This window comes from Sparus aurata, chromosome 4 (genome assembly GCF_900880675.1).
Source record: "Sparus aurata chromosome 4, fSpaAur1.1, whole genome shotgun sequence".
In the NCBI taxonomy this organism is placed as follows: domain Eukaryota; kingdom Metazoa; phylum Chordata; class Actinopteri; order Spariformes; family Sparidae; genus Sparus; species Sparus aurata.
In genome coordinates this window covers 13547669-13570693 of record NC_044190.1, presented here as the reverse complement: position 1 = coordinate 13570693, position 23025 = coordinate 13547669, and the positions used below count along the sequence as shown (strand labels likewise).

General features: G+C 42.7%; 1 protein-coding gene across 14 annotated transcripts in view; it reads left to right on the top strand.

Moving 5' to 3' along the window:
• The window catches only part of znf536 (zinc finger protein 536), a 243317-nt gene that overhangs the window by 12087 nt on the left and 208205 nt on the right, over nucleotides 1-23025 (top strand). For 10 of the 14 annotated variants that reach the window (XM_030413878.1, XM_030413875.1, XM_030413868.1 and 7 more), the window contains exon 2: nucleotides 14547-14628. The gene's annotated coding sequence lies outside the window, so the exon portion shown is untranslated. Of the gene's footprint in view, nucleotides 1-7435; nucleotides 7510-8608; nucleotides 8703-14546; nucleotides 14629-23025 lie in introns of all 14 variants that reach the window. The other 4 variants (XM_030413879.1, XM_030413871.1, XM_030413872.1 and 1 more) reach the window with 2 other exon arrangements.

The window sequence follows — 23025 nt, the reverse complement described above, 5'->3', positions numbered from 1 at the left end:
ATTCTTGATCGTGAGCTGCAGTTGTTTTCTTTGGCTCAGAACTGCATTTTATCTCTTTTGTTGTGTCGTTCACACCAATCGTTGTAATGGGGAAAGAGTTAAGTGGAAGTGCCCGGGCTCTTGTTCGGCTTGTCTGCCGGCTGCTTTGGTAAACAGGACTGTCAGATCTGCACAGAGAGAGACGGGGGGCATTTGCATCCATGGTGTGGTTGATGACACTGATAGGCTTGAAGGGTGGGAGTGAGATCACCCGTTCACAATGTGTGTCCCAAAAACTGGAGGGACATTTTGAACAGATTCGCTGTTTCTAACCTTCTGTCACTCTATGACACCCATTAAAGAAAGAATTGGAAGAGGACATGGAAGACTTGAATTTGTTTATTACTCCGTTCTGACTGTGCAGTGTATAATAGTAAGTCAAAATTGTAAGAGCTTTTGTACCTAATAGGCAGGAGCATCACGTTTTATATTTTTACATTTCAAGTTCAAGTTCATGACAACTTTGATCTCATGTTGGTCTTCTAGCTGTAGGTTGTACGTACCAAAGTCATTTGCTGAGAACTTGGAGTGAGGTGACATTGTTAAAAAGAAGTCAGACAGGGGAAGAAACCTGAGCAGTCAGACAACTGGACAGGTTTTAAACAAACCTACTGAGCTGTGTGTGGCACGGTTAGGCAGCCCTGCTGCCAAATGGTCTCAGTAACCGAGCACAGTACTGCAGCAACAAAATCCCTCATTGATCAAAAACATTTCCCCCACAGAACACCATTATAAAAGCCACATATGTAAAATGTTGTCAATGCACTTCAAAATACTGAACAAATTAAACCATCACTATTTTGTTATAAATGTGTTGTCATGCATGGTCAGTAGGGATGGCACTACCGTTTGGTTGGTCCAACAGTAAAATATCTCAACAACTATTACATTCACGATCCCCAGAGGATGAAGCCTATTGACGATGACGATCCTTCATATTCCTCTAGCATTATTGACGTTTGTTTTTTGTGGAATGTCTTGAAAACTATTGGATGGACTATGAGGCTGCTCTAGAGCTGAACTTACACATTCCGCGCCCGCGACTGCGTCATGGTCCATAAGGAAATGCTAGGCTCCACGCGATGTAAATTTCGTCAATGTACATGTAGGCTCTGTGCCGTGTGTACCTCCAACTTGATGTGACCGCACTGACACTACACTGCCACACGCTACAGAACACATCGTACATGCGGGGAATGCGTCCTCCAAGTGGACTCCAGAGACTAGTAAACCGAACTACTACGTGTGGGTGAGAAATTATTTTTATGTGCTGCTTTCATCTCGATGTAAAGTCTTGTGTTTTCATCGGAATGAATGGACACTTGCTGTACTAGTAAGTGGTGTGGGATTACACCATCATTTCAGCTGTGCCGAGTATTTGTTGTTTTTAGTTTTTATTTAATTAAAAAAACTATGAAAATGAGATTATTAATTAAAAGCTGCAATAGTGATTCTTTTTGCCAGAATTGTAACCTGCTGGAGGATATCTGAAATTGTTCAAACTGATAAACCGTATTCTGTACCACAGCACAGTAACTCGCACACTTATTGCCCGCTTCCTGTCCCGAGTGAGCGCCTGCACACTTCACCCTCCCTGTGACCCCCGGTGACCGAAACTTGCTCTGTCACAGGAAGTCCTTCAACTCTGTGCTCATATCCTTGCAAACACCCCTCATCCTGCCTACACGCCATCAGGACGATCTCATGGCAAAGCTGCTTCGTATTAGGCATCGGAGAGGTTTGCTCCACAAATCTGATGTTGAGGTGGAGTTTATTCCTCTCTCTCTCGCTCCCTCATAGCCGCCGTCTCTCTGATTGCCGATCAGCCCCCGAGGGCTTTGAGGCGCTCTTGCTGGATCCCTGTGATTAGAGTAAATGGCCTCCCCTCTGCTCACCGGAGATCAGGGTTGGTTTGCGGGATGGGAGTGAGGCGGACTGAGGAGGACGAGGTGAACAGCGCGGGAGAACTGTGAGGGTCAGGATGTGGGAATTGATGGAGAGAAGGCAAAGAGTACAGAGATAGAAAAAAAGAAAGTGTTGGTTTGACAGCTGGTCAGTTTGGAAACTCATTGGTGACGGGATCCTTTAGGTGGGTATAATGCCAGGCTTGTGTGATATCAGATTTATGGTCAAACTGGCTTCCAAGTGAGGGGAAAAAGACATCACATCAGCCGCCTAGTGTTTTTTTCAAATTGGACATTTGGGGTTTTTATAGCTCCACTGTCTTCCATGTAGTGTAACAAATGCTGTGGCCCACAAGAATCAAACAAGCCAACAAACACACCAGTGTCAAAGTATACGGAACAGCTGCTTGTTGTTGAATAGTACAATAGATTGCTATTGATAACTGACTACCATGTTGGCAATCTTTTCCTCAAAAATGTCTTAAAGGTGGCAGCATTTTTGGAGTTTTTTCAGACTCAGTTGGGAGGCGAGGGTGTGCACCAGTGGATGGGTCTCCTCTCCGTGCAGTGTAGTTAGCTCTCTGCGTGTTTTCCGGATTTGTGGCCTGTAATGAAACGTAACCCCTCAGATGTTGATCCCTCTACATGTGTGTGTCTGCCGCTGCCTGTGAGGAGTGCGCTTTCCCTCCGTTCGCTGCCTCCCTGCCTCTACAGCATGTACTAGTACCTGTCGCGCGCGTGTGTGTGTGTGTGTGTGTGTGTGTGTGTGTGTCTATGTGTGTCAGTTACTGCTGGGAGGGGCATTTGATCCAGCCATGGCTCGTGTTCGCGTGGAGCTCGGAGGAGAGCAGCGGAGGTCAGTCTCCTCCTCAACACCCCTTTTTCATCCAATTTCTGTGGCTGCGGGCGGCCGCTTGCCGTGCTTTTGTTGCCGGAGGTAATCTGTGAAGTGATCTTAATTATGGAGGTTCGGCCCGTTCCTCACTCCCCCCCCCCCACACCTCTTCCTCCTCCTCTCTCTCTCTCTCTCTCTCTCTCTAACTCTCTCTTTTCATTCTTTCTCCCTCTGTCTTCCTCTCTGTACACGCTTTTAATCTAACAGCGTAGTTAGCTCGTAATGAGGGCGAAGGGAGCACGTGCGCTTCTGCTTACACATGCTGTGAGGCTTCGAGGAGGAGGAGGAGGAGGAGGAGGAGGAGGAGGAGGATGAAGAGAGTGAGGAAGGATGAGAAGGGTGGAAAGACAAACCATTATACAGTTTCCATGACAGGTTTGTCAAGAAAATTATACAGCGGAGCAGAAATCTGGAATTTATTTTGAATTCTGTCAGACCCAAAAGTGAGTGGTATGAAAAGTACTGCTCAACTTTACATACCAGAATAACAATAATGACGATATCAGTGTCTTTTGTTAAAGCTGATGCTCAGTGCTGTATCTACACAAATTTCATTAAAAATCATTGAAATTCATTTGACCTCCACAACAGGGCTCATCAGGGCGGAAAACCCTCTGAAACCACATTCCAGTCAAGGTTTTTTGAAGTTGCACTTTTTTACTGAAAACATTAGTTTTTCAGTACGTCTTGCCTTTGTATTCATAATAATATTCAGTTGGTTCTACCTTTCGTAGCCCTGACACTACACACAACATAAATAAAGAACTACATCTATGACATTGAAGCTCATTTAAAAGCTAAAATAAAATAAGGTAGCAAACAAGTTATTCTATTGAGGAGAAGTAACAATGGTTATGAAGGAGGGAGGAGGGGATGTTTGGAGACGTGGGGGGGGGGGGGGGGGGGGGGGGGGGGCAGGGAAGGGATATAAAGAGCAGAGGGGGCAAAGGGGAGCATGGGGTGGGGGGGTTTGATGGGATCCATTACACATAAACAGCCTAGGCATTGATGAGATGATCCGACGAGGATTAGGCCGACAATCCTGATGGACACTGAAAAGGTGACCACATGGGGAGGGGCGTGTGTGTGTGTGTGTGTGTGTGTGAGTGTGTGTGTGTTTGCGTCTATGTGCACTTGTAAGAATGTGTGTATGTGGCTTTTTGATCACAATAGTATATGCCATATGCCTCATTATGATATCACCACCACCACCACCACCACCCATATCCTCTTTCCAACTCCGCCGTCGTTGCTCTTTAAGGTCTCGCTGGGAGCCATTTCCAGGTCACAGTGACGCCAAAGGGCAGCAGCTGGGGCATGAATGCCAATCAAAGCACATGCCACATGGCTTTGAGATGCTGTTGATATTCATGTGTGAAGTGTGTTATGATATCACTTACATGGTTTCACTTTGTTCCTTGCTTTACGAAGAACAGCTGAAACTAATGCTGCTACAGTCGGATTAAGCGATAACAATTTTGGCGATCAGTATATATAAGTATTTGGGTTTAGTTTCTTTAATGTTAAAATAATTATTGTTTTTTTTATAGTTTTTTGTTTTAAAAATTGGAAATTGAATGTCTTAACGTTTGTTTGAAAAATAAGGCCATCTGTTAATGATAAATGAAAATATATATATCATCATTGATCAATAATGAAATAATTAAGACCTGAGAAAGCTAGTTATTTTATCCCAAAAAATATTTGACAATCAACAAATCAATTAAGTAAAAAAAGACTCAAAACTTACTGGTTCCAACATCTCAGATGTAGTTATTTACTTTACAGTTTTTTTTTTATTCCAAGCTGAATATCCTCGGGTGTTGGTGGCCATTGGTTGGAAAGAAAAAAACCCAAAATATTTAGATATGTAAACTTGGACTGTAGAAACTTGTGGTGGCTTTTTTTTTTTCTTTTTTTTGTGACCAAACAATTAATTGGCAAGGATCCTGTGCAGCTGTGAGTCATGTCATAGTCATAGATAGGAATCTTATTTACTCTAAGACTCACACAGAGTGGTCATGAAAACAGAGGTAAAGCAAACTTGTCTTGTGAGTCTGTGGGCAGAGGGAGAAGTTTTTTATGTGTGCAAGGTAGTTTTTGAGTTGTGAGTTAAATGAATGTGTGTGTGTGTGTGTGTGTGTGTGTGTGTGTGTGTGGGGGGGGGGGGGGGGGGGGGGGGGGGGTATTACAGTGAGGCTGGTAATTCCTTCAGGGTCAAGGGGAGGGGTCGGGGTTAAATGGTGTGACGGGGAGGTCACCAGTGATTAGCTGCCATCTGAACTGATGGCTGGATGCTGAAAAGGACAGGAGATGGAAAGAAGAAGAGAGGGGCACTTGCATTCGGGTTACCACTTGGTTGAAATCTATGTGTGTGTGTGTGTGTGTGTGCATGTGTGTGTGTGTGTCTGTGTATGTCATTGTTTGTACTCGTTTGTTCTCACCCCCACCATCCCCTCCTTCCCTCATGTCCTTATATTATTAAAGGTTGCCTCCGTGCTTAAGTAAGGCAAAGCAGATGGCCCTTTTCATAAATCATGCTTATAAGATGATTATAGGCGTCGCCGCCCACCATTCTCCCCTTCACTTACGATACAGTAGTGCTTACAGTTTTCCTCGAGGCCTGTTAATCTGGCTGTATTTTTTAAAGCACAAAGCAACTGTTAAAGCTAAACTCAGATTATTTAACCGACCAGGGTAAAGGCCACAGTTTTAAACCCTGAAAGCAGCAAAAAAGAAAAAAAAAAACCTGCAAAGGTGACAAGTCAAGAGGACAGAAATGTAAAGATAAGATCCTCTGCCCTGCCGGTGCTGCCTCCTTTCTCCTCCAGACTCTCGGTGTCACCCCCCACTTGTTATGTTCCAGTGCTTGGCGCAAAGTTGCTCAGAACAGGATGTTAAATATATAGCACGGGGAGAGAGGAGAGGAAGAGAGATGGAAGAGGAGTAAAAGGAGGGGTGTGTGTGCATGTGTGTGTTGGATTATGTCTGTGCCGTTGCACTATTCCTTGATGTATGCACCATGTCAGGCAGTCATTGTCTCCTGGGTAAAGAATGATAGTTCAAATACCTAGCATCTCTCCCCTGGTGCTCCAAATGCTCGCCTTTGAAGTTTTTATAATCCATCTGTCATCTGCGAGCAGGGAGGGCACATGTTCTGTACCACTCAATTACCAAATTCTCTTTTTGCCAGCTACAATGAGACAGGAAGCAAATAATATGGGCGACCCTGAAAAAAGAGAGGGAGGGGTGGTGGTTGTTTGGGGGGGGGGGTATAGAAAGAGAGAAAGAGAAAGAGGGAGGAATTGCTTGAAATCCTGCGTTCCTGGCTTTCTCACGCACTTGATTGTGTCCCCTCGCTGCCTCTCATAACAGGAGAACAAAGCCTGTTTGTTGTGGGTGGAATGCCTAAAATGTTTCCTACTGTTACAATTATGAAGAATTTGATTGAATGTGTATTGTTTCAAGGGCTTGGTGATTTTGATCATTTTTTAAAGTGCCTTAGATTGTTATTCTGCTTCCCTACTAGCAATAATAACCTACTAGCAAGACTCACCTAATCAAATTCCATTTGATATAAACATTTAATTTGTCATAAGGGCTGCTAGATGTCGTGAGTGGCTAGTGTCGGAGGGGAAAAAAAGTGTGTTTTGATTCTACATTATTCATTACTAACACTTAAAGATGCATTCTGATAGGCTTTTTGTCAGCGGCTGGCTGGAGAATCTAATGAAGTTTGCTGCAGTTCTTGGTGTAAAAATCGTCTTTAATTGGTGAACGCTTTGTTGTGCGCCGCTTTAAAGCTGCACTGAGGCGACCAGAAAAACTTCAGATAACCGTCTGAAAAATAACAACAGCAGCAGTTGCAAATTACGCCTCTGAAACAGATTTCATTTACATACGCCACAGGCCCCTTTTAAGGCGTCTACCTTTTAATTCTTTTTCATATTTAACACTCAATACAAAACAATAAAAAAGCCTCAGATCTCTGTCTGTATCCTCGTTTACATTGAAAATCCCCGCCAGCCCCCCTCCCTCCCCTCTCAGCCCCCCATCCAAAAGTATCCTCGCTGCGAAGAAGATGAAAAGATTGTTTTGAGAAACTCGAAAAGAAATTTGACATTCTTTGGTTGCTTCTGAAACTTCCAATATTCTGCCGTAATTGTTTCATACACGTTATATATCTTCATTTGGGGAGAATGGGGGAGATGAAGAACACGTCGGCTTCTTTCTTCCTGAATAAAAGGCAACAGAACCCATCTGGTTGGGTGAAACACGGCTGGCCCTCTCGCGCTCATCGCTGAAATAATACTCCCTCTAATGACTCCCACATATTCTGAAATCTCCCTTTTGAAATTGGTCTTGGCAGATTATTTGCAGGTACTTGAGTTGCATCTGTTTGCAATTTTGCAAATGTGGAAGACTTTAATGCCGGGCAGGGGCGGGTAGCAGAGAAAAGTCTATTTTAATCCCTGGGATAACACCGGCTGCCAGTATGAATGCGCCTGGGTAGCGGCCTGCACCTTAACCCAAATTTTGACCTGTCTTTAGGTGACAATATGTTGATGCTACATTTCTCTTTATTTATGATTCATAGCTGTCCGTACATGGGACCAGGACTGGTTTTAATCTGAGCGTCCTTTGGGGGCTTCAAGCGGGTGGTGTTTGCAGGTTAGTGTGAAAGCAGGTACAGTGCACTAAGAATACAAAAATGTTCAAGCAGAAGTATCGGTGCATCAAATCAAGTCATTTTAAGCGCTAGTAAAAGGAGACTAAGCACTTAATTTAAGTGCAAATTGGAGTGTTTTACCTCAGAGGGAAACACCTCACTCCACTCCACTTTTTTGACAGCTGCTGTTGTGACTTTCCTAAGAAAACCACGTATCTCACTGGTCTGGTGATTTTTTAATTTAGATCCTTAGGTAGAGAAATGTAACCCACTTCTTAACTTGAATAAAAAAAATAAATGAATAAAAAAAACCTTCATTATCCGAATCATGGCGAATTAAAGGACTGTTTCACAAGTTGACATTTTGGAGATACATGGTTTTCAGGGGTTAGTGATGAAATTAAGAGTGTATATTGAAGTATAATCAATTCACAACACAGAATGCATTATGGCAGTATATCACAGTATGTGAAGTAGTTTCTCCACATGACCAACTACAACAATAAAGTGCCGCTTACAATTTATATTTTGAATGCAGGACTTTTACTTGTATTTGTGTATTTTTACCACAAAGTTTTGCTACTTTAACTTCATAAAAAGACACCAAGTACACAAGTACCTCCAGCACTACACACCGTATTCAGTCGTTTAACACGTATACCCCAGATGACATGGCCCAGCAGTGTGTCAGGTGTTTGTATTGTCCAGTATAAAGTACAGTGATCAGCGAAGCTAAACCAAAGCTGAAATGATTGTGACTTCAGTCCTTATTATTTCTACCATGTGGTGAGCAGCTGACCGGCTTAAGCCTCCCCCGTTTTTTCAACCCCTCGTCTCCCTCCCTCCCCCTTTTAAAACTGTAATAAGGTGCCCTATTGTCCTATGGCAGGGTGTACCGGGGCCACAGCCGAGCCCACCCGGCTGACTGTAATTGCATAGGTGGTTACAATTACATTAATTACATATTTCATCAACACTGTTTATCCAGCCGCACGGTAAATGAAGAAGCCAAACTTTTAACTCTGTCTTTTGTTTTCTGCCCCCCCCCCCCCACCCTCCTGCGCCCCCCACCTTTTTTTGTGTGTGTGGTTGTTTTATTAGGAGCGAGGGGAGGGGAGGTGCCAGAGGAGGAATTATGCTGAAAGTGTATGCCTTGCAACTTTTCCCCTCCCTGTTGGAAATGTTTATTTGAACAGTAAGCTCATGATTTGAATATTTGTAATCCATGCTTAAATTTACAGGCCAGATGAACTTTTTGGCACAGAATGGCAACCATAAGTAGGATTTTGAGAAAAGCTTTACAAAATTTTAAGCCATGTGCAAGGCTTATATAATTTAGAAGGGGGGAAATATGCACAAATAAAACAGGCTCTGTCTTATTTACTTTACACGCGCTGAAAAAAACTGCATCATATGGCGCCTGACGTATATATGTTGGTTATGTCCTTCTGTCCACACTTTCAGAAAACAGAATCTAAAGCTAACAATCAGTTGCCTGTGAATGCTTGACGGAGTAGAAAATGCTCCGGAGGCACGGGCACTTGAGTCGTTCTCCTGTGTCAGATGTAAATGAGCGTACTTCATATTGACTTGTGCTGGCGGGGATGCCACCCATATTGTAGGCCGGGAGGTGGGTGGGTCAACCAGGCGAGTGGCAGAGAGAAAGCGGGAGAGAGAGAGGTCGCTGAGGCGGGCAGAGAAAAGGAAGACTTTCTTAAATGATGCTAATCAGTCCGGAGGGGCCTGGCCCTCTCTCCCTCATCAGCCTGCTGTAATTCAGATGTGCCGAGAACCTGGAATTAAATATGTCACTGTGAGCCGCGTGTGTTCTCGTGCGTGTGCGTATGTGTGTGCCAGCCTCTGTTTGCCTTGTGTCCACTTCTGTGTGCGTGCATGCACGGGGTGTTTAGGGGTTAAGTAGAACCAAATTAGTCGATGGGAGAACTAACGGCAGCAGTAGCTTTCTGTGTGGCTACTTCTTGGTGAATGTCAAGATGATTTAGCTGCTCTTCTGCTCGCCGTCTGTCTCTGAGCACTGGCCCTCCAATCACCGCTCGGAGCTGTCTGTTTTGTGGCCCTCCTTGCAACAAATGAATATTAAATCTGCACTGGGCAACTTCACACACTGGCAAGAGGTTACAGATTGAAATATGAGGACGGTGAAGCCCAGAAATTCTGCAAGGTAACATCAGTAAACTGTCTTCTTCTGTGGTGTCTGCCGAAGGTGAAGGGGGTACTGCAAAGAGAACAACTTAGTCAGTGTTTACCCGTTTGGTTGCTTCCTGAATTTTGCCCGTCAGGTCAACTGGGGACTCCCTTGACTTTTGCATGCATAAACATGTATAATCCAGCTCATGGAGCTTTAACTCATACAAACCACAGTAGATCAGTGCTGACCAGGGCCGGGTTAAGGTACTTACCTGTGGAGGAACACAAGCAAGTTTTTCTACAAAAAGCATTTTTTTTTCAAATTTTGCCAAAAAGCTAAACTTCTCAAATGTTAATCTTTTCCACACACAAGCACCTTTACAAGAACTTTAGTAATGTCATAATATATAGTCTAAAATTGGCAAAACCTGTGATTTAGATCTCATTAAGCATTACACGCTTTTCCACAAGTTTTTCCACATTTCATACTCTAACAAAAACATACCGAGGTTTGATAAGCAGGTCTAGCGTTGATGAGTGCGAGCTCACGAAGGTGTCTGTGCTGTCTTTTTTTTTTGCCAGTGAAGGGTGTATGTGTGTATTCTTGCTAACATATTGTGTGTGTGTTGGGGGGTGGGGGGGGTGGGAGTGTGTGTGCGCGGGGACGCCAGTTGGGCTAACAGCTGAATCATGGCTCAGCCGCTGCCCCTCGTAGTCCTTGGCAGTTAGCGGTGTGAAAAAGCCTTCTCTTTGAGGGCATTATATAGATTAATGTGCTGTGCCTCAGGCAGAGACACACACACCTCGCCAGGGAGGGATCCTGACCGTGTGTGTGTCTGAGTGTGTGTATTGTGTGCATTGGGGGGGTGTTAACAAGAGACTAGGGGAAGGTACCGTGAGTAAGCTGTGCGTGTGTGAGTGAGCGAGCACAAAAGAGCGAGGCAGAGAAAGAAGCTTGGGTGGCATTCAAATGTATTCTCGGTGAATTTTTGAATGATTTCTTGATATATTTTTTATGATTTTACACTTGTTTGTGGTGGAAAAGTTATGCCGTGATAATAGAAATGATGCAATAAATAACACATTCCATCATAAATAAGTAATGACAGAGTGTAAAGTGTAAAAGATTTTACTCGTAGCCTGGCTCTCTGATGTGGCTGTACCTGTCTACTTCACTTCCTTAACCCAGAAATGTGGCTAAATTCGCAGATATCAGAGTGCTTCCTCGCTTTCTGCTTGATTAAACTAAGAGTGTGTGGGCAATAAATGCACCGGAATACTGAATTGAATGCACTGTATTAAACCTGCTACCTTTTATTCACCTGAATCTACATGTGTCCAGGCTGCTGGCTGTCTGCAGGGGCAGATGGGGAGTCGATAGCTTTCCATCAAGGTATTTTTATGTGAATCGGAGGGGTGTTTACGAGGCCCGGGTGACCTGAGAGGGGAAGTCTCTCCTTACCCCCTCTTTCTTACTGTCCCAACACTTAGCTGAATTAGTTCTTGGCTTAACCAAGTTAAAATCAGGGTGTAGCTGAGCTGATCTACGGTATCACAACAAATGCCACAGCTGCTGGAAGCAAATGGAAATGGAAAAGTACAACGCCGTTGCAGCTCAAGTTAAAGCAAAAACCTTGTAGGGCTAAGCAGGACACTTTTAAGGCTTCTCTTTGTTTCTTTCGCTCTCTTGGTTTTCATGATTGCTCATATCTTTTATGTTTCCCCTTTGCTCATTTTTCTTTGCTTTGCTGAGAAATACAGGGAAGATTTTCCTTATCAGGATTTTAGCACATTCCATTCAAGGTTAGGAACATCTGTTGTTTTGTGTATGTGCTGGTGCGTGTGCAAGTGTGTGCATGTGACTTCAAGTTCTGAGGTTATTGGTTTGAGATTTTTATTTTTTTTTTTTTTGCATCTTTGACATAATACTGTAGCTGCATAGCATAAATGTACATGTACATGTGCCCATGTATGTATGCGTATGCACATGTGTGTGTACTAATATGCAGCTCTCTCCAGCCAGTGGTCTAAATAGCCTGCTTTTGTCTGACAACGGCATCAAGTCATGGAGGTGCACATATGCAGAAAGCTACTTGGAAAGGCCTCCTCGTAGCTGTCAGCTTTTATTATGCGCTGAGGTGTCATGTTTGTTAGGAAGCTGAGTGCAGATGGCAGAGTGGAAGAAATGGATCACTAATTTTAACAATGATTAATGAACAGAGATGGAAAATGAATTACATCGGACTATTGGAGGCAAAGAATATTTTCTCTGAAAATGTTAACTTCGGCTGCCAGGCAGCCGGCCGTGTTGTGGGAGTATATTGAGGAGGGGTAGGGAATGTGTGTGTGTTCATGTACATATATGTGTGTTTGTGTGTGTGTGTGCGTGCGCTAAGGTGCAATTTTCCCCCTGCATCTTTTGTAGAATCAACACTTCACTGCTCTTGCCTATTACTTTACTGTTCGCCTGCTTAAACACTGCCGGCTTTATACACATTGTTTTCCCCCTTATGTGTATTGCACTACCAGTTAAGGCACACACTCTTTAATAAGGTAAACACAGGAAAGGTTAGACTGTCTTAAAATGTTAGCTTTTCCCATTACTCTGCAGTGGGTTTTGATATCAAATCATCGATGTAGCAGATTCAATCAAGTGTCAGTAGCTTTTACAAGGTATTTCACTCTGGTAGAACAATAGCCAGCCTATATATATATGCCTTTTAGTGTTTGCAAGCCGTTTTTTTGTGACTCCATCTTTAGTTTTGATCGTAAAAAAAACGGCAATAAAGTATAATCAGATCATATTTTTTTTTGCAATTTTCATGGCAAAACAGCCTCCGCACAGTGTCCAGAAAATCAACCTGATGGATTCTGAGCTGTTTGATTGACTAATGGACACCTCATCAATCACACTGTATCATCATGTTCGTGCACGTTCGACATGACAGAGGAAATCAGTGTGTTTACCTTTTATACATCAGTGCTGCGATATCATATGGCAGTATAAAAAGCCGACGTGACATTCCTCATTGCTTGTGATCTGAGAGGAGTTCCTCATAGTTCCTCTTCTCTTCCTACCACTTTCTTTCCTTATAAAAGACAACCTGTCTCTTTGTTCCCCCCACCTCCACCCCACCCCATCGCCCTGCCTGCCTGTATTTGTGTCTCTTTCAAGGTTTGCCTGGTGGGCGGTTGGTGCAACACGGTTTAATAGGTAGATGTGAACTATTTTGAATTTAATTAAGGGCCTGGTGGGAAATACGTAAAGGGAGAAAACAGAGCAACTTCTTGCGACGTTGTGTGTTTGTGTACATGTGTATGTGAATGCAAGGGAGACACAGAGAGAGAGAGAGAGGGAGAGAGAGAGAGGGAGAGATCTCAGGTTACGGCAGCATATGCTAAGCACTCAGAAAACATACACAATGCCTTTGGTGAACAAGGTAGTCGGTATGCCCTTGGGAGCCAATTTAGATTGTGACTTAAGGCGATGTCGTGGCTTTGTGAGTGAGCGTGTGTGTGTGTGTGTGTGTTCTCTGCATGTGAGTGTGAGTTTTACTCTTAACGCTCCATTGAAACAGTAGTGGTGGGTAGGTCTGGGTGGCCCTCCTGCAGACCCTCCACATCTGTGTGCCTCCTCCTCCCCCCCACCACCCCTTCCCCCACCTCCCCCCTGCTGCAGACTTAGCCAGCCTCTCTCCGTGCCTGGCTGCCGCTCCGCATCCAGAGCAGTCACGAGAATTCAGTCAGACCTGCGCTTCTTTGCCGCTCAAAATTTTAAGCGACAACGCGCGGGCATTAACGAAGACACGCAGAAAAGAGCGCCACCTACAGAGCGAAGCGGGAATTAAACAGCTTTTTCTGTCAAGGGAACCAGGGCAATGCTAACTTCCGGGGTAGCCTAATGAATACATCGTCCCTGCTGCACCGCATCGCTGTCACTGTGACTGACAGTTGATCTCTGGGTAGCAGAGAGCAGAAACAGCACCACACTGAACATGTATCGCTAAAGACTGAAAGTAAATACACATAAGCAAGATCTCGCGGTTTCACCGCCCGAGCAAACTTCGACAGATTTAAGCAAACATTTGAAATGTCGCAAAAGACGGAACGTCAATCAAATCAATTAGCTTCTTCAACGGAGACAAAAAAAACCCTGTAAAAGTTCATTCACATTAATCAAGCTTGAAAACTTTTTTGCAGGGTTTATCTTTTGTAATTTCCCCCCCAAAAATCATGATTCATATTTAAAGCTAAAGCCCAATCGCTGTCAGTTTCTTTACATCTCTCTGTGAAGCTTCGGCTCAAATGCTGTGTTACATGTTTGTTTAAAGGGGAGTGGCAGTATCTTACTGCACATACTTTGTGTTGGCTTGATTATTTTTCTGGTGTTAAGCGGCCTGGCTTCAAGGCTGGAGCGGATCACATCCTGTGCTGTGCTGCGTAGGCTCCTCTAACAGTTTTCTGCTCATGAGAACAAAGCTTTCTGAGTTTTTTTTTTTTTTTTTTCTTCCCGAACACTGCATTTTAACACTCAATTGATAAACCTTGGCATTCTCAGTACGTGTCCCTGTGTGATTCCTTCGCCTTGATCTGGATATTATAGTGTCAAATTATAAAGTAATAATAATAAGAAAATGAAAAAGGGTTCAAGATTGATATGCACAAGCAATTATAGTTCATATATTTGTTAGATTACTCCGGGATGTGTAAATGACATCATGTCCTCACAGGAAGTCCTGAGGAAAAATAAAGATGTTGGGGGTTTTGAGGGGGGGTAGGGGATCAGCACACGATATTTTAATGGGTATTTCTCCTCTGTCTGTGTGGCAAACTTGTCAAGCTTCAGACGTGGGTAACTGTGAATTTCCTGGTGTGTGTGCTTTGTTTACAGGCTCTTGTCGTCCTACCTTCTGTGGAGCTGTCGGCACTCTTCCTGACATCCGGCATTCGTTCGAGCGGCGGCAGTCACACAGGTACGATCACACCAATTGATCACGGGAATGGGGAGGATATTAAAGGTGTCTGTCACACTTACACGCCCGCATCTTTTGTTTCCATTTAAATCTTTGTTTATCCGGGAAAGTCAATTGAGCGTGCAGTTGTTAAGCAGTGCCATGCTTCTCGTTAACACTGCCGAAACGTTCATATGTGGGAGCTGCCCCTTACAGCGTCCGTTGGTAGGTCAGCGGCTCGCTCTGGAGTTTCACAAAGAAAGTGAAAAGAGAGTTAGTTATTCACCATCATAGCCACCTTTTTTCCTTCCAGGCTGATTAAACTGAATGGACATCCAGCCGGTGATAAACCCTTGAGGCTTCCATCACATAATGCATGAACGTTGCAAGTGTTAGAATAAATGTTGGCATTTCACATTTCTGCAAAATGACAGAAAGAATGAAACTTTACATTTGACGTGTTGAAACATAACATTTACTTGGCTATAGGGTTCAGAAAACATCATGTTTGAGCATACCTGGTTCTGTTGCTACAAATGCAGCTGGGAAATGTCGCAACATTTTGTTTAAAATATCCACTTTTGGTGCCACAAACACAGCTGCAACATTTCCCAACGTCTTGGTAAAAAAAGTAATTCAGTCTCTTTCTCGGCAGCCCCTCTCAACTGACTGTAACACCACATGACAAGTATTGTAGAAATGTTATTATGCTTCATGCAGATTTAAATGTGTTCACGGTTTGCTGAAATTGTAAAATGCCTACATTTCAACGTGGCTCATGTTTGAATCCTATATTGAAGTTTCAGTTTACGTTTCACCATTTTCAAGTAACTCATTTATTCTATGATAAAACTCAAATGTTCAGTGGAGTTTATGTTCACACCTGGTCGCTACAACCTCAAAAAATGAGATGAAATGTTGATTGAATGTATCAAACAACAAATAACAGCTGTGGACTACTTGCTTTTACAACATTATTTTTTACAAGCTACTTGCTCCAAATATCGGATGTCTAGATTTGAGATGATTACTTTCAAATATACATTTGGTATTAGGTAAAATTGTCTTGTTGATGCTTTGTTGCTCTACAGAGCCACCTGGATTTTCTTCAGATTTCTACTCTGAACTGTAATCTATGACACTGAACACAATAATAATGTTGGCCTTACCAGACCCAGCTGTTATGTTTGTTTCTATAATCCCTCCACTGAACACAGTCCTATCATCTCAAGTCCAGTTAAGACTATGAGCAAGCATAAGTCATAAAAGGTTTATAATACTTCTATTGCTCGATGAAATTAATATATGCTGTCTTGAGTGTAAGATGAGACTACAAAACATTTAATATCTTTTTTCCATAATATGTCAATAAATAAAGAAACAAGTTGACCCAGCCACATAAAGTACCGGTCGACAATACATCAAGTGACTTCCAAGGAATTAAATACCATTATCCAGAATATAATGATATTTTGACACAGAAAGCAGGATTAGGGTATGTTTTGGGTTATTTTTTATTTTTTATATGTTTCATTATAAAACTCCCTCCACTACTATAATGTCCTTTTCACCCATGTGTTTAAGAAATATTGGCAGGTGTGTCATGAAAAAAAAGTAAACACTAGTGTTCTTGTTTTCTCACTTCCGAGATTCGGTGCCAGTCGTTTCAACACATATTGACTAAGGATACCAATGGGCAACCATCCCACCACCCCTACACACACACACCCACCCGCCTGTCGAAAAGCCACAACACCGTCAATTCCTCTCTGTGTAGCTCAAGGAGACAATTAACAAACAGAGGTGACATGGTAAACAGGTGCAAGCCATTATTCCTGGAGCTGGAGGAGCGTGGCCACCCCATCTCTCACGGTGATGGGCTGTTATGGTGTGTGTACTGTACACGTGTCTATGTGTGTGTGTTGGTGAGTGATGGTAGATCATATGACAAGTACAAGTGAGGGATACGTCTGCTTTGTGGGGTTAGAATGCTTCAACCGCCTGGTTGTCTGTAATCAGTGTGTTATCGTCATCATCACCATCACCACCACCGTCATCATCATCATCATCACTGTTGTCACAGTGCCCATGCAACAAGGAATTTGACTTTCTCTCTCTTGTTCCGAGGTACTGTACATTGGTCTTTGCTCATACACATCCCTCCAACATCAGTCCGCTTCTTTTCTTCCTTTCTCCAATAAGTACTCTTACGCCTTTCACTCCTCTATACTGTTTTAATTCATAAACCGTCATCATCCTGAGAGTTGGCTTCCTGAGAAACAGAGAACGAGATGAGGGGGTCAAGCGGGTTTGTAAAAATTGATTGCTTGCAAAGTGCTAATCAATGGAAACCTTTTCTCTCGAAGCTGGAAAATGCATGTTATAACATTTATTAAAGGATTCGGAGCGGCAGGGACTAAACATACTGTATATGGCAGCTGTCCTCTGCAGGACTAGCTGAGACAATGGCCTGTCTGAATGATCAGCCGGTATCCACATGTGCCTCACTCAAATGAAAAAAAAAATGAATACATATTTAACTGCCAATGTAACATTCAGATGATGTCATTTCGGATCATATCTGGTTTCACGCTCCGCACACAGATATTTTGTCTTCTTACCTTAATAACGATAATATGATTCCACATGTCTCCAGACAAGCCATGCCTTGGAAATGGTCTGTTGTTTTGAAACACATTTCTCCGGCTGTAGTTTTATTAATCAAATATAGCATGGGTGAGTCATGTCGTTTTGGCTTGTGTCATATCGGAGGTATGTGCCACAGATTTCCCTCATATTGGAAGCAGAGCTAACACATGCTCCCCTTGATGCATTCTCACACCATTTCTCACACGAAGTGGTCACACACAAACTCACAGATGCATACATCCAAACACTCGCGCGCGCACACACACAGACACACACACACACACACACACACACACGTGCACACGCGCGCGCGTGCACACACACGCACAGGCAGAAGACTTATATAGTACGGGATTCATAAACAGACCTGCTCACACATACACACATGGTTGAGCATTAACAGACACACACGACCAAGCCGCCGCTGAATCAAAGGGAACCGGCTGTTGCTTCCACTGGATGTGTATCTATAGCAGAGGTCTGAAGTCAAATCTAAATACATTTGATAAATGACTGTACCTGTCATGTACCCGATATTGCCATTCTATGCTACTTAATTCAATTTAACTTTTAATTTTGGTGGTGATAGATATAGTTATTAGTTACTTTGAATGTTCTCAAAAATTGTTGCTCACACCATAACAGATCAGCAACAATAATGAATTAATTAATTTAATCTCAGATAACACTGACATGGGTCATTCTGCTGCATAATGTAGACAAACTATTATAGGCCTAGATTTTTTGAAAATAACTATTTTGTGTAAACTAAAATTCAGATTGTCGGCCTTTGACTTGTAACAGAGTCATTATATATTGTGTTATTACGACTCTTACTTAACTATAAGCAGCTGGTTATTGTTCTCAGAGGAAAATAAGGTCACAAAACACTGCTTGAAGTTTGAAAGGTGGCGGGCCCTGCCAAATAAACATGTGTTGTCCTTTATGGTCACTTTGTTTATTCAGTCACGAAAAGTGACTAAAGAGTTTCTTTACTTAGCCTATTAAGGTACAAAAAAGATTATCAGTCAATGACGATTTTTCTTTTCTGATAAAGAATGCCTTCCCCCTAACTACATAGTGAACCTTTAAATAATGTTTATTTTGTTTGGGCTTTTAATTATAAAGTGTAAAATACTTTTTTGTGTACCAACACAGCCAAAGCCTGGCTTCCAATTCTCTGTGGTGATTTCCAACATGTCCCAGGTTGCCTTTTAATGCCCCCTAAGGAAAGGGTGTGAACCTTTTTGCTTCTCACATTTATGTCCATATATTAGTAGTGTAGGTCGGTAGTCAGCTAATTTGTGAAGAATGGAGTGGTGTTTTTCATGATCACTGCTTTCACTCAAACACAGCTTTCTTTCTGGCTGCCATGCATTTTGGACTGTTTCTCTGGTCGAGACAGACATATTTCCTTTTTTTTTTTTTCACACCAAAACCTGACATCAATTACACTGCTGGAAATATCAGCTTGATTTCAAACAAACTACAAATTGTAACCTACACTCCATTGTAGGCTGTTTTTTTTTTTCTTCCCTCCGAGAAGATGTAAAAAGAACAACATAAGGTGCAGGGGTGGTGGGTGGAGAGGGGTCAATTTTCCCACAGTTTCCTCTTCAGTGTTGTTGGTTAAGATTGTCACTGTTGTGCGCTACTCTACCCCGCTGGTATAAATAAGACATGATTGGCATCACAGCAGAAGAAAAACTCTCTCTCTCTCTCACTCTGTGTCTCTCTTTATCTCTGTCTCTCTCTCTGACAGCCTTCATTTGCTGGAGGAGTGGCAGACTTGGTGGGAGTTAATGATTATAATTATTTAGCTTTTTTTATTTCTATTTTTTTACATTGTGGGATAATTATTTAAGAGGTTCGTGTAGTCATTGTTGTAATCAGTAAAGAGAGATTACAGAAAATCCGCATGCCAACAGATGGCATTTGGCTGTTGTTGTTGCTTCATATTAGACCCAGTGCAGCACACTCGGTAGCAGGCAGGCAAAGAGTGAGGGGACAATCAGAAAGGGCCAAATTATAAAACAATTTGTCCTTCATCATAAATCAATTTATAATATCACTCCATCCCAGAAAAGAAAAGGAATCAAAAGTAGTCAGCCTTGTGTGTGTGTGTGTGTGTGTGTGTGTGTGTTCAATCCCAAACCAGCTATCGCACACTCATCTTCCCAAAGTGGTTGGGTTTGGGGCATGGTGGTTGTTGGTGGTGGGGTTTGCAAAAAAAGCCCTTCAATGCAACAAACAGTATTTAACCAGAGAGCCCAAACCCCATGACTTTATCTATTAACACCACAGTGCGCTGCCATGGTCGTTCACACGCAACCCAATTCACAAAGAAGGTCAGCGCTCGTTAGCTTTGCTCCTCTGGGACACCGGCTGCTTCATCCACCTCCTGGACTGTAAGCTGGTGCCACTTTCACTTCATGCCTACATTTGCATATTACTCCCGTTTTGTTTTTCTTTTCCAACTCTATGTCTAATTATGTATTTCTATGTATTTCTTGACAAGTGAGAAAGAGAGAGATAAATACAAAGTGAGATGAGGGCACTTGCTATCCAGGGTCGGGGAGCAGGAGGAGCACCAAGGCCGCTGGCCTACATTCCTGACTAATTGTATAATTGGAAAAGCTCTCCAAATGAGCAAGCAAGCCCCCCCTCGAACCCCCCTCACCAACCACCTCACCCCTACTCACTTAACACCCCCCCCCAACCCACTCACCCACACACATGCACGGCCTTCAAAGCAAATCACAAAAGAGCATTTTGGGAATAATAATAATTTCAAAAAGCGTCCATTATTAATCCCACACACTAGCATCCCTGGCAGCGGCAGCTAGGCTGGTTAGCACCAGCAGCCCCCACCACCCCACACCATCCCCACACACACTCATTATGTTAAACAGTAGTTCGATCTCAGCTGGCGTTGCACTAGTGTTAAATAAAGTTAAAACGATGATGTCCACTGAGAAAAATCATCAAACCCAACTTAATTTATCAAAATGTTCAACAGGACTAAAAGAAAAAAAGGGACAGTTTTGTTTGCGGCAACCAAAACAGGTATTTCAAGCCAAAACCCAATCTTTTCCGAAACCCTAAGCAAGGCCTGTTTGTGCCTAAACCTAACCATTAAGTACAGTTGTCACAACCTAACATTTATAACTAAAACTTGAGTAGTGCAAAAGTTTCAAAATATATGTGGTACATTCAGTACATGTATTCTGGTGACTGGCTTGCTGTGTTCACAGGCTTTATAGCACTCTAAACTGGACTCAGAAACCAAATTGAATATGAATTTCATGTGTAAAATTGTTAGAGGAACAAAGCAAATTATTTTGAAAAGGGTGCAAAAAAAACAGCCCATGTAAACTTTCTTTTCATAAATAATATTATGCCCAATATGGGATGACCTACCTGTGTGCTGTGTTAGCGCTCCTATTTTACTGTTAGTACTGGAGCTCATGGTCAAATTGGATTTCCTGATTTATGGCCCCTGCCACGCGCCGTTCATTTCCATGGCTACTGAAGGAGGGGTGGTGGTGGTGGGGTGGTGGTGGAATGATTTCTGAGGTCGACAGTGGTGTCTAACGGGATTGTGGGGTGCCGTTAAAACGAAGCCGTTAATTAATGCTATTGATCAGCAAAAAATAGAGGCAAATGTGATTTGCATACAGCCAAAGTGATCAATGCATTAACCGATTTTTTTTCTTCTTCTCCCCCTCTGAAATCTGATTTCCTGAGTTTTCAAAGTGAAAGAGAGGGAGTTCAGACTAATGTGGATCGATCGGGCGTCTCTCAGACAAGAATACAAAGCATTTTATTAGCCAGTGAAGGGTGAAACATACCGGGAGGGAAGACGCAGGTTGAAGTTGGGTTATGTATTAATGTCTCACTTCAAGAAGAAGACATCATCTGCCTTTACATGTTGGTTTAAACTGTTATCAACATTGTCATGTTTTTTTCCCTTTTCGCACACAGTACAGAAAACATGGTAATAAGGTGATATTTCTGCAGGGCCAAACTCAATCTGTTTTCCAAAAGGCAACAATGTAAAAAAAACAAAAAAAAAAAACAAAACACATTGATGACAATAACAACAGGGGCTTGATAAAAAAACAAAAACACAAGAGGTGTTAAAAAAGCAATATGTTGTTTTTTCCCCCCTCCTTTCTCTCCCTCTCTGTCAAGAGCAGCTTATTATAGCGTATTGATTTATAAAGCTTTAAATGTGATCCTTCATGTCCAAGTCAAGGGCAGGGAGTGAAAGAGAAAGGGAGAGAAGAAGAGAGGGAGGGAGAGAAAAAGAAAGGGAAAAGGCAGAAAGACAGAACAGACTGAGGCGAAGGGAAAAAGGCGTCTGGAGACGGATAGAGATAGAAAGAGAGCGTCCACGACATGGGGAAGTGACAGCAAGGCATTTTCAGAGCCGCTCTGGAACACAAAAGGGTAATTGTTTTAGCCCAGATGTTGCTTTCGCACAACAAGCAGGATACAATGTTCCTACTGAGCTGATGAGCCCAATCAGTGAAATGATTAAAAATTGATTTTGTCCCTGTAATTACAGTATGTAAACTACTTAGCCGGGATTGCAAAGGAAGTGATTTTCTAATTACGTATATACTCTGGTGTCTAATGATTGGTTTTTTGAAGTAATGAAGAGAGGGTCCTAACGACTCCACTGTGTTCTGTTGTTGAAGGGAGAAGGCTAGAGAAGGGGAGTGTGGGGGGAGTTGAGGGGAGCATCGTTAGGGCAAGACAGCAGGCTTGGATACAAAAGGGGGATGAAAATTGAATTTTTGCCAGCCAGTGCTAGCACGCTAACACGGGGGCCCTGTGTTCGTTTGCATGGGATCTGGAAGCTAAATGGAGGCTGTGACTTCTCATGGGGGTCACCAGGCCCTAACCAGCCCCGGCAATCTGGACCCTGCAATTATAACCTCAGGGGGGGTCAGGGATCCAGGACATGACACATGCATGGGAGAATTAACACTCGCACAGGACACAAGCACACAGGGATAAGAATATAGTTAGGCCCTTCTGCTCTGTGTATACTTCAATCGAGTAACTTCTGTCAGGAACCGACTCTTTAGGATTAAAGCCCACAACAGCAATATACTAAGAATGATGCTGCAGTTGGAGCTGCATCTCTGTCCTGTGATATATATGTACAGCGATACAGGTCTCATTTTATTGCGATTTACATGTCAGTTAGACTGATCTGACTCTAAATGTTCAGCAAAGTCCAGCCATCTACTGGCTCCAGTGTTATATTTAGCATACAGGCACGAGAGTGGTATCAATCATCTAATCTAACTCTTACCAAGCAAATAATCTTATTTCTCAAAATGTTGAACTATTCCCTCAAGAACTAAATTGAACCCTTGCCCATATCAATGTTGCAGCAACATCCTTACGTTGTCTTGTGTGACGAGCACCTGACGGTTGCTAATCCGAGCTAATATTAACATACTTCATATAAATCTAAAAGTGTGTATGGCACCACTTTGCTGACTGACTTCGTGGTGTATTCCTATGTTATGTTAAAAACGTTCACCATTATTGAATAACATTGCCGGTTGAGAAGGTTGGATAGGCCCTTTTTTTCATATGATTTTAAACCTCCTTTTAAAACTGAGAAATTTAGATTTTTTTTTTTTTTTTAAATGAATAACTTCAAAATGTACTATATATAAACTAAACATTGTTCGAAAGTTCAACCTCACAGCAACCTGCTTTTTGTGTAAAACTCTTTGTGATCTACAA